Source organism: Aplysia californica, unplaced genomic scaffold (genome assembly GCF_000002075.1).
Source record: "Aplysia californica isolate F4 #8 unplaced genomic scaffold, AplCal3.0 scaffold00483, whole genome shotgun sequence".
In the NCBI taxonomy this organism is placed as follows: Eukaryota; Metazoa; Mollusca; class Gastropoda; order Aplysiida; family Aplysiidae; genus Aplysia; species Aplysia californica.
The window spans coordinates 358,389-375,042 of NW_004797753.1; positions in this window are offsets into that span (position 1 = coordinate 358,389).

Genomic DNA, 16,654 nt, shown 5'->3' on the forward strand with positions numbered 1-16,654 from the left:
GGATGTTCAATTCTTACCCCAAAGCCTGCGTTTATATTTCCCTTGAAGGCTGACCCGTCTGTATAAATATGAATTGAATCACTAGAGTAGGAGTCAATTGTCTTCAGAGCTGTTGTCTTCAGTTCTACTGGGTCACATTCCTTTTTCACTGTCTCTTTTATGAGGGAGGTTTTGATGTTGGCGTTCTTGATGTTAGTGTTTGGGGGGAGTTCTGGTCTTAAAAGTTTCAGCATTTCTCTGTTACATGGAAGATGGTGTTTTTCTGCTAGTTCAGTGGCTGTGTCAAGTATTGATCTTCCATGAATCCGTTTCTTTGGTCATCGCTGTTCAATTATTTTCCTGTTTGGGTGGTTTTTCTCCAGTCTTTTGTAGCGCTCACTCATCTCCACTACTGCTGCCTCTCTCCGCAAGTCCAGGGGTTCCAGGTTCGTGTGGATTTCACAAGCTGCAGTTGGAGTGGATCTCAAAGCTCCGGAGATAAATCGTACAGCTTGGTTTTGAATTTCGTCAAGAGACCTCTGAGTTGGTTTGCTGCAGATTGTCTGTAAAGTTAGTTTATATTCCATGGCAGATCGTACATAGCCAACATATAGCTGTCTGAGTGCATCCTTGTCCGCTCCCCATGAAGTGCTAGCCAGTCGTCTGAGAAGGTTAAGTCTCTTGTTGGCCTTCGTCTTCAGGTTCCTGATATGGTTTTTGCATGAAAACTGTCTGTCCAGCTCGATCCCAAGGTAGGTCGGGTTTCAATTTTTTCTAGTTTGTTTCCTGCAAGTAAGATGGTGAGATTTTGCTTGCAACTTTGTGGCTTTTTGTAAAGACGGTGTAGATTGTCTTGGTACAATTTGCTTTTAGTTTCCACTTGCAGCAGTAGTTGTTGAATCTATCTAGATCCTCATTTATAAGCCGTGCACTGATGCCAGCTTGTTTACTTGTATGCCAGATGGCTAGGTCGTCGGCATATAGGGCCTTTTCTGATTTCAGTGTCTCAGGCAGGTCGTTGATGAAAACAAGGAAAAGTGTGCAGCTCAAAGAGGAACCCTGGGGTAGGCCCTCCTCCAGTACAGCTTTGGATGACACACCATTGTTAATCCTGGTCTGGATTGTCCTGTCTGTAAGGAAGGTCTTCACCCATCTGTAGAGTTTCCCGTGGATTCCTGTCTGTGTCATCTTCCACAGGAGGCCTTTTCTCCAAACCCTGTCGTAGGCTTGCTGGAGATCGACGAATACTGCAACTGTGTGCTTCTTTTCCTGGAAGCCATCAAGGACTTTCTGACTGAGCCTGAAGAGCTGGTCATCTGTTCGTTGGCCTGCACGAAATCCTGCTTGGTTGCTGTCCAGGGCACCGGTTGTTTCCAACCACCAGTATAGGCGGTGGTTGACCATTCTCTCTGCTAGTTTCCCGATGCATGAGGTGAGTGAAATGGGTCGATAGCTTTTCATTTCTTCAGCAGGTTTTCCTTTCTTGAGAATGGGTGTGATGATGGCGTTTCTCCATGCTCTGGGGATGGTGTTTTCATTCCACGTCTTGTTGATCAGCTGGAGAATATAACCCTTACCAATGGGACTGAGGTTGACAAGCATTTCATTGTGAATCTTATCTGGTCCTGGGGATTTGCGGGGCTTCAGTTTCTTCATTGCTCTGTTGAGCTCAGTGAGTGTGAAGTCATCTTCAAAGAGAGAGATGCTTGCATTTGGCGCATGCTCTTTCTCCTTCAGTCTTTTCAGACAGTCTCTATGTTGGTCAGTGTGTAGCTTTGTTTATAAAAGGAAAGACCTTATTGAAGGTTTCTGCCTTTTTTTGGTCTTCTACGATGGTGCCTTCCTCTGTGTCCATGGGTTTTGGGTTGTTTCGGCGCTTTTCTCCACACAAGTTGGAGAGAAGTGACCATGCTTTGGCTCGTTTCTACGTAGATCAAGGTCTGCAACTGTGGTGCTCCATTTGTTTCTTTTGGCCAAGAGGGCTGTCTGTTTGACCTTAGCTGAGGCTTTTTTATAGTTAATTTTGTTTCCTGTTGTAGGATTGCTTTCAAGAGTTTTTCGAGCATTTTCTCTGTCTTGGACTGCTTGTTCGATGTTCTTGTTCCAGAAAGGCTTGTACATTTTCCTGCAACCCCTAGGGATGCAGAGAGCCGCAGCCTTGAGCAGGGAATCTGTTATTGCGCCACAGAAGACATCAACAGAGGGGTTTCGTGTAATATCTTTCAGGAGCTTTTCTGTTGTTGTCTTGTAGAGCTCCCAGTTCGCCTTTTTAAAATTCCACTTGGTCTTTTGTACAAAGTGACTTTGGCTTGTGGTCGACACCGAAGTCATGATGGGTCTGTGGTCGCTACTTTTGCCGTCAAGGACTTCTGTGGTGTGTCTTTGGAAGAGGTCGGATGAAAGGATGGTCAAGTCAGGCCTGTTGAGTGTGTTGTGAGCCCTGTGTAAAAGGGTAGGGGTAGATTTCTTGTCTTGGAGAACAAGGAAGTTTATTGTGCCACAGAGTTCCTCTATGGCCATTCCGCTTTTGTTGTATGTTCTGTATCCCCACTGAGGAGAGTGGCCCTTAAAGTCACCCGCAACTATTGTTTTGGTGTATATTGATTCTTGGAGAAATGAAAAAGAGCAGTCATTTCCTGGGGGGCTGTAGATGTTAAAGACCAAATTGTAGCTTTTTGGGTGTCTGTTCTTGTGTCAGTTGTGATGTTCTCAACTTTTCCTTGTATGTCATTTCTGATGTAGGTGATTACACCCTGGCAGTCAGGGCATGTGCAGGTATGATGGGTGTAACCTGGGATATAGGGGTCTGTGTTACGGTGAATAGTTTCTTGTAATAGGGCAACGTGGATTTTTCTTGAGTCCAAAAGGTGAGAAATTTCTATTTTCTTGTTTACGAGGCCACAAACGTTGACCTGGAATAGTCGAAACTGTTCTGTTTTCCCAGTAGCTAACTTTTCACCAGCAGCCTGGAGAGGCACTGCATGGCGCGGGCCTTGATAAACGAGGCGTCGCCCGAGCTCGGATGAATTTAATTTATTTTTCTTTGCCGTATTTGCTGGGGAGCCTGTGGCTTTTCTTCCCACCCAGGTCTGTGGTCTACCAGCAGTCCGGTGCATCTGACATTGAGATTTCTGAGCAACAAGTTTTGTCTCTCACAGAAGTGGGGCAACGCGCTGAGCAGGGACTGGCTTCCGTTTTACATGTGGTCAAGGCACGATCCACTGTGGTCCATTCCCCGCCACCGCTGTCTCCTGGCGGGCTGTGGGGGGTCAACTTAATCTGGTCTGACCCTGGCAGCATTGTTGAGCCAAAATCACACAGACGAGCGGCTTGTCACGTCCTGGATCCTTTGTGTCGGTACTAAACGTCCATGTTTAGGCATGCCATGTCCCAGAGGCCTATCCCACCCGGTGGTGTGTTCATCCTTGCAGGGACCAGGAGAATCCATGGAGATGCACAAGGCCAAAGGTAGAGCACAAGCCAACCACAGGGAGTGCGTAGAAGAAGTAGGTGAGTTAGCAGAGGAGGACACTCACTCAAGGGAGAGTGAGAGTGTGTTGGTGGGGGGGGCATAGCGTCTACCACACGCCGGTGGGTTCTGCCCTCCGCACCTTGTGGGGTCACACCTACTCCCAGCCTGTTGATTTTACCCCTCCTGGCAAAGGGGGGTTGGTTTGTTGGCGCCAACGATTCGCCATTTGCCAGAGCCACGTCAGTGCAGACAGGGATCACCACGAGTAGATGCGGTTGGCTAGACTGGGAGAAGCTATATGAGACGCTTGGGTGTTTCTCATCTTTTAAATGAGGCCCTTCACCAGCCTTGATCCCCACCCCCCTGACATAAAGAAGGCAGATAATGGAAAAAATCAATTTCTACCTTTGGGGTCCAAAAAGACCCCTTAAGTTTTATCTATTGTTTTCTCATTATTATGTCTGTCAAATTATCCATTGTTTGATTTTCAATCTTTTTAGCACATTTTACAAACAACTGAACAACAGGAAACACCACAATTGCATGATTTTGTTAGACTGGAGCCTTAAGTAAATGATGACAAGAGTAGGCCTACTTATTTTTATTTGGGTCCTGATACACTTGCTGACAGCCCAATTGAGGATTGCAATGATTGTATGTTTTCCTCCCTCATAAAGATTTACTGTGTCTTAAAAACTGGAACTATGATGAAGCAATGGCAAACGAGCAATAGGATGTGAGCAATCTGAACTCAGGAGTTTGAGAAGGAGTTTAATCTGACGGAATTGAAGGCAGCTCTCAAAAAGTGTAAAAAGAGAAAGGCCCCAGGACCAGACCACATCACCAATGAGATGATCCTCAACCTGACAAACTCTTCCCTCTCCATACTCCTGGACTTCTTCAACAGGACTTGGAATGGGGGACAGCTCCCAACAGAACGGAAGAAGGCAAACATCACAGAAATACTGAAGAAGAACAAACCAGCAAGCCAGCCTTCAAGCTACAGACCAATCTCTTTAACATCATGCCTGGGTAAGGTCGTCGAGAGAATGGTCAACGAGAGACTGTACTAGTGGATGAAAAACACAGGCACAATCAGCACATCACAGGTAGGATTCAGGAAAGGCAAAAGAACTATGGACCACCTCATCAGATTTGCAAAGAATACCAGCGATGCCTTTCAAGATTAAGACAATGTTATGGCTGTCTTCATCGACCTGAGGCAGGCGTATGACCATGTGTGGAGACAGGGACTGTTCCTCAAAATGCAAAAGCTTGGGATAGCGGGAAGGATGTACAGCTGGATCAAGAACTTTCTGTCTTGCAGAACTATTCAGACGTCACGTGACAACAAGATTTCTTCAAAGAGGACACTCGAGGAAGGCCTACCACACGAGGGTCAACACTTAGCGGTACCCTCTTCCTGTTGTTCATGAACGACTTGCCAGATGTCATCTCCTGCCATAAAGCACTCTACGTTGACCACTTGCTCATCTGGAGCAAAGGAAGTGACATGAGAGCACTGAACCAAGCCATCAACGCGGACCTGACTACTATCTCGTCCTACTGCCAGCTATGGAAGATGGGGACGAACACAGACAAGACTCTTTTTGGACTCTTCAGCCTCAAAAACAAGGTTACAGCAGGTCAGGTAAACCTGAATATCAAAGATACCAACATCAAACATGAGGATTACCCCAAGTACCTTGGTGTACAACTGGACCAAAAGCTGTCTCTCAAAGAGCACTTAGGGGACATGACCATTGGCAAGAAAGCCACCTCCAGACTAAACCTTCTGAAACACCTTTCATCGCTCGACTTACGAGCTGACAAAGCAACCCCCCGACAACTTTATATAAGGTATGTCAGATTTTTTATTGATAACTCCCTACCACTACAAATCCATAGCCAGCCAAATCTCTTTGTCTCAGCTTGATAGAGTACAGAACCAAGCACTCAGATTTGTTTCTGGTGCGATGAAGACCACGCCTACAAGCGCCTGCGAAATCCACACCAACATAGAACCACTGGACCTCAGAAGAAAGAGTGTTACACTCCAAACCTACAAAAGATTTGTGGGGCTAGAAAGCACGAACGAAAGCAGAAAAATGGCAGATGAGTGGGAACCAAGAACTCGCATCCAGAAGACCTCCTTCATGCGAGAAGCAACAAAACTACTTGAGGAGTTTGACCCACCCGAGAACAGAGAACCAATCACCAACATCAGCAGCAAACCTCCACATTGGCAGACACCAGAAATCACAATAAGGACGAGACTTCTAGACCCTTTTTGTGACAAGACCACACCAGAAGAAATTCTCAGAAATAGTGCCCTAGAGACATTGGACTCGTTAGCTGAAACCCCAATTCATGCATACACAGATGGGTCAGCAACAAACGCTACACTGAATGCTGGATACTGATCCCTGGATACGGATCCATCATCAAATATCGAAACAATCTTGGAGAGAATAAGCAGACCCAACAATTTGGCCCATGTGGAACATACAGCTCCAACTATGACGCAGAGAGAGTTGCCATAGTAAAGACCCTGGAGCAGATCACTCAAGGCTTTTTGAAGGCGCAGTAACACCAAGGGATGTTGTTGTCTTCTCTGATTCAATAACAGTACTCTAAGCCGTCGAGGGAGGAGGAGACTATAGAGGAGACGGGAACATTCTCAGCCCAGTAAAACAAGTGGGCACTTCCTATGGCGTCCAGGTCACACTGCAGTGGGTGCCTGGCCATTCTGGAGTACCAGGGAATGAGACTGCAGACCAGCTATCAAAGACTGGAACAAGCCTTCCCCAGACAGACACAGCCGCCTCTTTACAGACCTGCAGAGGGATCATCCAAGCCAAAAGCGGAGACGAGTGGCTAAACAGATAGGCCAAAGCAGAAACAGGAAGATCTCTCTTCGGGTACATGGACAAACCCAACCCCAAAGACCCATCGAATCTCTTATGTAGGGCTGATCAGACTTTGATCTTCAGAGCCCGCACAAGACACTTACACACCAACAAGCACATAAATAGAATTAACCCCACGTTGGGAACCCCATTGCAGACACTGTGACTACCTCGAGGAAACCGTCGCACATCTTCTCCTTCACTGCCCAAACCAGGCAGTTCTTCGACGCAGGCTCCTACACACACCTACAGACTTACAAAGCCTGCTCTACTCTGGCGTTGAACAGATAACAAGGACATGTGGTTACTTGAGGGAGGCATTGCGCTGCCAAGAATGAAATGCTGGCAGCTAAAGGGATTTTTAAACAACAACAACAACAACATACTTGTTTGCAATGAGCACTGAAAAGTTATAATACGGTATAAGCTATATACATGAAATATATATTGATATTTTATCTTTATCTGCATTTATGTTTTACAAAATTGCAACCATGTTAATTATTACCAACAATACAAATATAAATCATAAAGATGTTACTTTTATAGCTCCCTGTCACTTATGTCTCTGAAAAGTGTTTCACAGTGTTTATCTTCCACATCAGACCATGTGATTCTTTTTCTTCTTCTTTTCAATTCCATTCAAAAGAGTGTTGAGCCATTTAATCCTGCTTACTTCATTTACTCAATGTATAATGCTCCTTTTTAGACTTCATCTGAAACTTCTAGACATCATAGATAAGAACATACCTGTTGGAGTAAATGGTGTAAAGCACTCTTATGCTTTTGTTAATAGTGTCACTGATTGATATTAATATGTATTTTCTAGAAATTCTAATTTGAAGATTCATTTTGATTTCTAGAATTCATGTTGTATGGATAAAAAGAGCGAGTTGTTATAGCAAAAATGAATTTTTACAACACCAAAACCCAAAAAGCGACATCAGTATGAAAATTGCTATGGGGTCCAAATAGACCCCCAAAGCAAGAAATGGGTGGTTCCACCATATTTTCACTCTATTTATTAGGGGGTCCAAATGAAACCCAAAGATGTAAATCTCAAAATTCAGGGAAGGCATTTCGGGGTGAGTAAACCATGCACATGAGAGAAACAAAATTTGGGGTGGTCAAATCAGGAAAAGTCAAGAAATTTGAGATTCGTAGGTGGACGATTTTAGAGCACAAAAAAACATGGCCTTGGGGTCTATTGGACCCCAAAGATGGAAATAGGGTTTAATGAAGCCTGATATAAATGACATAAACCCAGAAAGGAAACATTTGAACAATGGACGTTATAAAGAGAAATTTTTAAAATATTACTCTGATACTAAAGGAAAAAAGGATAAGAAGTTGAGGGCCAGGGATATAAAAAAGCGAATTGGCTGTGTTTCTTAGAAAAGAAACTCAAAATGCTATATTCGTCCATCAATGTAAATGAAATTTGTATTGAAGCACAAAAATATGCTGTGTTTATGCTTCATTGATTATTTAGAATCTAAATGCTTTGGATAAAGTAGGTATGATGAACGTTTTCGATTATTGGAAGAACTAGACGTAGACGTAAAGGATTTAAGAGTTATTACAAAATGTACCGGGGCCAGAAAGCTGCTGTAAGAATTTTTGGAGACTACAAAGGGTATAAGAATGTTGAAATAGGAGTTGGACAAGCTTAATTATTACAAAATGTCTCATACTCGTACTTATGTAAGGAACAATCCTCTGAAATATAGGAAAAGCTCAGGTCTCAATGTATGTAAATTAATGGAGATTATAGATTGTGAATAACATCAAATATGCTGACGACACCGTTTAAATTGCTGGTTCTGAAAAGACCTGCAACTGCTCCTGAATATTATTGCTTCAGAATGTGATTGTAAGGATGAACTTTCAAATATAAAGAAAATAGAACACATCGTATAACTTTAAGCAGTGAATCCTTATTTGTAAATTCATAAACAAATTCAAAAATGTAAATGCAGAAAATTGTAAAACGATATCTGATTGCAAATGTATCACAAAAAGGAAGAATTGCAATAGTTAATAATAACTTCAGTGAAATGATAAATATAGTGAAAATAAACGGTGGAAGCTGAATTTGGTGTCTTGGGAAACTACTGTTGAAAATTTCATCGAACAAAAATACAATTTGGTTGAGGCCTGTGCCACAACTTCCACCTGGCAAAAGTACAAAGAACTTGTCAGTTTAGAATTTTCCTCATACTTTGAAGGCATTTTCAACTGGGATGGCCACTGATATATTAAGGTTAGGGCTATCGAAGGTAATGTTAAACAAAATATGCAAAATAATTATGCCATTCATTATTACAAAAGTACATCACCACCTAAAATGCCGGATGCCATCTACCTTTAAAGATAGCCCCGAGTGTTGCGGCAATGACAGTCTCAGGTACCTTACATCATACCCACGCAAAGTTCTTTAAATTGGTCTTTTGAGAGTTGATTTCTGAAGGGTTGTGGTAAAAAATAATGTTCGTGATCCCTGTGCGCAACTCGTTCAGGGCTGTTCAAATATAATCTTACACCTTTTTGGGGACTTTTTGACCCACCCCGTGATATTACATTGTTCCCTTATAATGATAAAAATAATATGACGTTTATATCGTGCAAATCCGTGAAACAATCATTGATCTAAGCGCATTGCATGATATTCGTGAAAAATATGCATACACACATACATGCACATAATAATAATGCACTAAATATAATAATAAGGAAAAAATTGAGACTCATGTCAATGACAAAAGCGCCTTAATGGCAAATAAAACAAATTACAGTGGAATTCTGATAAAGTCAACATCCCGGACAGAAAAAAAGTGTTGCCTTTATCCATAGTACTACTGGCCATTGAGAATTGAAGATGACAGCTACAAAAGTACAAAGTACCTTGTGATAAACAAGATTTAATCTCAATTTCAGGTAGTATAATTCTGAAGTTGTCACCAAAACAAGAGATAATGAAAGAACAAAGTAATTGGAGGTGTGTACACCGCTAGCTCAGGCGAAATATCTCTTCTTAAATGAATTCATCTTGGGATTTCGCCCCAAATTGTTGACTTCGGGCAATCTTAACACTCAAGCGGTTGACTGTACATGTATCAGAAACACTATTAGATCTACTTAAAATTACTTAAATAAAGAAGGTAAAATACGGGACCACAGTGAGGTGTTGACTGTAAGCAAGACTTGACTATAAGTAAGTTGACTTTATCAGGATTCCACTGTATCTGTTATTACTGATCATTATGCTGAAAACAAAAAGTAAAATCAGTTATCATCGGCAAAGGCAGTGTTCATCATTATGTCAAAAATATTTTTTCACCTCACAAAAGTGTAATATTACATTAGTTCAAGACCCCCCCCCCCTTTTCTTACACTAACAGGAGCCAAAGACCCCCCTCCCAGGCGTAAGATTATTATTTGAACGGCCCCTTCTTAAAAAAGAAACGACAATTTGAAGTAATAACAGATTTGTGAACGTTTTTAAAAGCTTAAACAAAAGCTGGAGTTATCAGCGATAGCCCAAAAATTTTGGCTGAGAAGAAAAGACTAGGCTTGCATTTCTAAAATGTTTTAGATCTGTAAACAATCTTACGGCAACAGGGTCGTGTCAACGAACGATGGGATAGAATTAAATATGGGTGATTTGTGCCCCGAAAATGAGTCGTCTTTTTTTGTGTTTCTTTCTGTCTTGTGTTGTAGTAAAGCTCATGCAGTGTTTGAAATGTAGGCATGTTTAGTTTCAATCTATAATACCTCACATGTTTCTTCATCGCTGACAATTTTTACCTTTGTAATTTTTTTCAATTTGGCAATCTCCTTTTTTATGAGCCGGATGCCTCATATAGCGTCTATTACTATTATTAATTAAAATGGCGTCCTTTTGTGGATGTATTCTGTAAAGCCAGTATTGTCGGCGTGTGAAAGGTTGTTGGGATTTTTGGGGGGGAGGTGTGGGGAATTTTGTCCGTCTCCCCCAAAACATTTAATGTCGATACATAAGTCAGTCATAGTATTTTTATTTGGAGCTGTCGCTGTTCGCCCTGTCAATTCATCAGCCTTATCAGGGGAGGTAACTGCCCTTATTGAAGAAATTATATTTGTTACTTCCCCTTTACCAAGCCCGTGTAATAGCTTGGGTTGGTTTCGGTTTATGTTGTTGTTGTTGTTGTTGTTGTTGTTGTTGTTGTTGTTGTTGATGATGATGATGATGATGATGATGATGATGATGATGATGATGATGATGATGATGATGATATGACGATGTTGTTGTTGCTGTTGTGGCTATTGCAGCAGTTGTTGTTAATGTTTGGGGGCTGTTTGACTTGGCGGCGGGAGGAGGGGGGTATTTGTTTTGTTTGCGTAGTTTCTGTTTTTCCAATAGACCTGAGCTTTCTGTTCAACTGTTCAATGAAACTTTTCTCGGAATGACCAAGTTTGCAACTGAAGCAACCTCAAAGCGTCAAAAGTTTTAGAAATTTTAATAAAAATAGCAGAGCTAAATAGGTTGAATCTTACATAAACCAATTTTTAATAAGCAAGAAGCACCATCGTCACCGTCATTGCGACCATAACCACATTTCCAACACAAATTGTTAATAAAATGAAAACACCAAATAGATCTATATTCTCTTATTGCTCTCTTTCATTTTGAAAATGTCTGTCTGTGTTAAATTTTCGAAACTATAGGTTTAACGTCCCTTGCAAAGCTGTGAAGTTATTTAAACAAGCGGAACTTCCGTAGAGCCAATCTCCAAAAGGACCGACCAAATAGGAAAATGCGTGTAATGTGCCTTTCCCAAAGACAAAACGTTGAACATAGCTGAAACTCGAGCCCCCGAACCACCAGTCTTGCAATTTACGATTACGGGTCAGGTAGCCTAACCACTATGCTACAGATATCATCTGTCTGTCTGGGGAACCAGAGGAGAAAAATAATTAATAATGAACAGAGCAAAGGTTTTGAACTTGTGGCCCCATCACACAAAAGAAGCTGTTTGCCTGTTTCTTCAGAAGACATTTTACATGATACAACGGCATAAAAAGAATATGATTTTTTATGGGGAAAACTGCAAACCATGCCACCGGCAAAAATCTATTTTCTCCCACACGAGGATCCACAAGGCTACGTCTTGGGTATAACCACATAGAGTGACTGTTGTTTAAATATTACATAAATTGTCATTTTAAGATTAAGATTTTTACCACGAGTTACTAACATTTTAACCTGGCAGTTGATTAAAATAAAGCCGTGATGTGATCTGTTGTGAACGCAACCAACTTGTGTTTCACGCGCACATATGACCTTATGTTGTTGCGAGCGCCGTAAAACTCTTACTAAACTAAACTAACTCTTAAACCAATGCTTATCCCAGTCCCTATACAGCGTTGATTTCTTTTTGGGAGCCCAGTCTTAGGCCCAACTGATCCCATAGATACTCTATGGGTGACGTATCTGACGAGTAGGCTGACTATGGCAAAACATTATCATTTTATTTTGCTGCTGTAGATACTAGATACTGCATTCTTGTACGGGCAAGGTGTGGGTGAGCGTTGCCTTGCTGAGATGTATGCAAACGTCTATGGGTTTGAAAGAAGGGAACCAAGTTAGTATGTTTGGAAAACATTCTGGTACTCGTTGACGTCGACCGTAGCGTTGAAAATGTGCAGCTAGGTTTTGTACATGTAGTTGGAAGAAGTTCAACCCCACGACATCATCACACTGTCTATTTCATGCATGCAGCAGTCTGCTTCTCTCTCTCTCTCTCTCTCTCTCTCTCTCTCTATATATATATATATATATATATATATATATATATATATATATATATATATATATATATATCCTTTGTGACGTAACGATTTGCTCAGTCAGTTCAGGCTCAATACTAGACACAGACCCGTTCTACGAACGGTGATATAGCAATAGGAAAGCCCAAGATAAAATGTTTGTTCCGGTACCTGATTCATTGCAGTAGGACCTCTGTGTAGACAGCATTGCTAGTATATGCGCAATCTGGAATTCCGTCCTGGGTTGCAGGTCTGTTTGCATATATTCTAATGGATTCCCTGGACCCAACACGACTCTCTGCGACATATATTTATCCATGGGGAAAAAATCGCCCTGTAAAGAAACCCCTATCTTTTTCAAAGTCTGTCCTTGAGCTTTGTTGGCAGTCATTGCAAAAGCAGGTCTAACCGAAATTGTTTCCGTCGCATATGGAAGGGAAATATATTGTCTGAAGGGATAAAGGGAATCCTTGGGATGAAAAGTCTCTTTCCGGCATGTGGACCGCAAGCAACGACAGCATCAATTACATGTTGATGAAGGTGTTGAACCACATATCGAGTCCCGTTGCAGTGGCCGTTTGTGGTATCCAGATTTCTCAGCAACATGACAATGCTGTCTTTCCGCAATGTCAATTTGTGGGGTTGCATACCTGACGGACATAGAGAATTGATAAATTCGATGGAGCATTGGTGTTCATTTTCTTCCATCGAATCAATGTTCCTGCAGACTTTTTTCGTCTCCGGGAAAGGACTGCAAGATCAGGTTGTTGATTCTGTCTACTTCTGTGTTGGTGGGACAGATGATGCAGCGGGAAGCCTGCCAGTCAGGATTTGTGTTAGACTGCAAGTTACCGAAGACAAAATTTATCAACTCTCGTTCGCTCTTTACTGTGATGTCATCTGGCAGTTTTACCGCAAACACCCCGATTTGCTTGCATACATTGTGTTTGCCATCACCAATGTTCAGTAGATAGTTGGAGAAATCAGCAATCTCACCTGTAAGCGAAACCCTCATGTTTCTTGTCAGTCTGAGCACATTAACATGCTCCCACAGATATGATGATTTCAGGATTGCATTGATTATCTGTGATCTTGAGCCATGGCGAACTACTGGTAGTACTTGGCGCCAGTCACCTGATATCAGCACATTTAGCCCACCGAACAGAGAGTTAATCTCACATATGTCTTGAAGTGTTCGGTCTATGGCTTCAAAGATGTGTTTGTGGCCCATCGATACTTCATCAATGATCAGCAGCTCTGTTTGGCGCAATAAAGTGCCACTGGCATCTTGGGGACTCACACTGCACATGGACTGTTCGTTCACACTGAGGGTACTGTGTAATTTTCTCTTCCGTTTGAGAGCACAGTTGCTGCAATGCCTGACAGAGCTGTAGCAAGGGCGATCATCTTAAAGGAATAGACAGACGCAAGAATCAGGTTTATAGTGTGGGTTTTTCCAGTCCCTCCACTTGCGTCTATGCAAATATCTTGCTTTGCTTCTGTACAACTGACTCTATCACAGCACCATACACGACTCTTTGTTCTTCATTAAGCTTTGGGTACTCTTGGCTCGTCTTCTCTTTCAGGTTGAAGTTCATTCAAAATGTCTGGCCGTAAAATATGTGACAGGCTCAGCCTATCCCGAAGTTCTGAGGTAGAGTCATGAAAGAAAATATGTGCAAACTTTGGTTCAGTTCCAAAAGTGGGAAGAAGATTTCCTAATCGGTGGTACGGCTTGCCCTGGATTTTGAAGGTTGGATTAAAGCACTTTTCAGCTTGTTCACTGCACCCAATTGAAGCAAGGGCGAGAGTATTATTGTATGACCTACAGTGTGGTGAGAAGGAGATGGCGCTCTGTGCTACCTCGTAATACTTTATTAATTCCCGAGGAAGTGGGGGAGGTACAGGTATACTAACCGTTCCATTTTGACAGCAGAATGTATTTCTCTCTTCTCTCCATCTTATGGCATTGCAATGATCACAGACGACACAGTCATGTGTCCATAATCTTCGGTCAACTTCAGTTTCACAAAACGACTGTGCGTTGCACGCTATGGCCAACGTTGGCTCATTCTTTCTTGGCCTAGCACGCTCAAGGTCTCCCTCCAGATTCTGACTATTAGAACGTAAATTCTGTTTGACAGTTGCCTTTCTCCGTTTCCTCTCGCTTTCACCTCTGTTTCGTGGGATCAAACAGACTCTACGTTTAAGGGGCATCTTATTACATTATTAACTTTATTAACTAAAATCCCCTGGGCCAATAGAAGCAGCTGAAAAAGAACTATGTGGCATACACACACGACAAAACACAAACGGCACTTCTGTTCTTGCTAACTACAGCAAAAAAGTACAAATCTGTCGAAAACACACGTCAAAACACAAACCGCACTTGTGTCTGTGTTAACAATTAGCAACTTCAAAAAAGTAGAATTCTGTGGCACACACACGACAAAGCAGAAACCGCACTTCTGTTCTTGCGAACTATTCACACGCACAACAAAGCTTGAGACACATGTTGTCCCCAGTAAAATATGAACTGGCTAAAGGTAGAGTGAAAACATCCGAGACCTTCGATTTACAGGAAAAACTTTTAAACCTGGAAAATCAAAAGGTAGTTTCCGAACTTTGAAAATATACCCACGTAACCCTTTGGGGCTATTCTTGTCTGAATCATATTTTTGTAGATTTTATGGGCACCTGTGTAAAAAGGTTTTACTGACCCCGCCAGAAGATTAGAGGTGTTCATAGATGTACACTATACGGTTTAAAGGGGGTAACTCTATGGAGGTGTTAAAAGAGAGTAACGAACATAAAAAAAGAAGGAAGGGAGATAAGGACGATAGACGTTTGAGGAAAGAAGAAGCAAACCGCTCAAGAGCACCGGCCAATCACCCACACTTGCTTTTTAGAGGACTAGAAGCAGCGCTGTCACGCTGCGCCTCCCTCTCAACGCCTATAGGTCTTCTTGGAGTTTGAAGTTTAGATCAGTTTTATTTTAAGTTTTCTTTTTGTTTGCTGTTGTTCTTTAATCATATAACCTACACGCATACACAATACATGTACCGCACCTGCTGACCGATTATGGGAAACATTAATGGACTTAAATGTGGGCTACAGATGAACAGAGAGATGTACTCGTAATATGAGGTATTGTTTGTTTTCCCTAGTGGGGTGGAGGAGGGGCGGAGGGTGACAAAGAGAGTAACTGAGTTCGTTAAGAAAAAGGATAATTTCATACTTACAAAATGGATTACTTTTATGTCGTGTTGTCTACACTCTCCTTCTACTGATGCAAAGCCTAGGTCTTCATAGAATATGAAGGGGGTTAAGACTGACTGGGTCAATTATTTAGTATAATAATATTAGATCTATAATGAATTCGTTATTGTCTCAAGATGAGCAATTAATTGCAGGCTGGGATATCACTCATTGTATGGATCCTGTGCGTACTCCCAAAGAGTGTTGTTAAATATCGCACACAAACGACTTTCTACTGAAAACATTTTAAAATGCAGCACTATTTAGATAAAGTTAGCGGCCGTAGCCGGTTTATCTTGAACGTTCATAATATTTTCTAAAATTGACGTTGATTGATGGTGTTTGGCTACACAACACCCCCTTTTCCATGAACCCCTGCTTCTGCTTTTGCACATGCTGTTTGGAATCGGTTCCGCAAATGAGAAAGAAAATTACGCTGGTCTTATTTGTGGTAAGTTGCGCCAGATTGGCTACTCTATATTTTCTCATCACAACAACATCGACAGTGGTTCTTTTCCGTTCAGCCAGCTTTAAAGATGTTCTAGAGTTGCAGCTAAAGCTTCTAGCAGCTTCTCAGTCTCATCCCTGATTCCAGAGGGCCGATACGAACGCCTTATTGTGGTCAGCGGTGCTAAATCTAGACATACTGTTTGAGCGACACACAGCAGATTTAAATAAAACTATGTTTTTTTATAATAACAAGTGATCATCAAGTTTATCTCACTCAATTTTTCTCAATTTTACTCACCTATAATATGGTCTCACCGTGTAAAGGGCACTATTTGTATTATTTGGAGATTATCTGGCTCTTTTAAAGGTAAACTATGACTATATTAATTTAGCGGTAGGCAAATCACATGAAAAAGAAATCAACATCAAAGGACTTCGTAAAGTATCATTAATCCGGGATTGAAAAGTGTTGCTGTGCACCGGCTGGCCTTTTATTCCTCTCCGGAATGGCGGCGTGCCTCTCAAGTTTGACACTCGTCGTGACATCATAGCAAAGACCTCTAGTTCTATTTATAACCTCTTTGGTAATGTGTAATGTTCAGGTATTCCAATTTTATTTTTTTAAGTGAAACAAAAAATTATAAAACGCAATTCAACTTTGGTAAAGAATTTAATAAAAGATAAACATGTGCACAACTATTCTTGTTCTTGTTTCAGGAAGCAACATCCCTGCACTCCGGACATGTCCATTGATGCTCCGTTGCTCTCTCCAAAATGT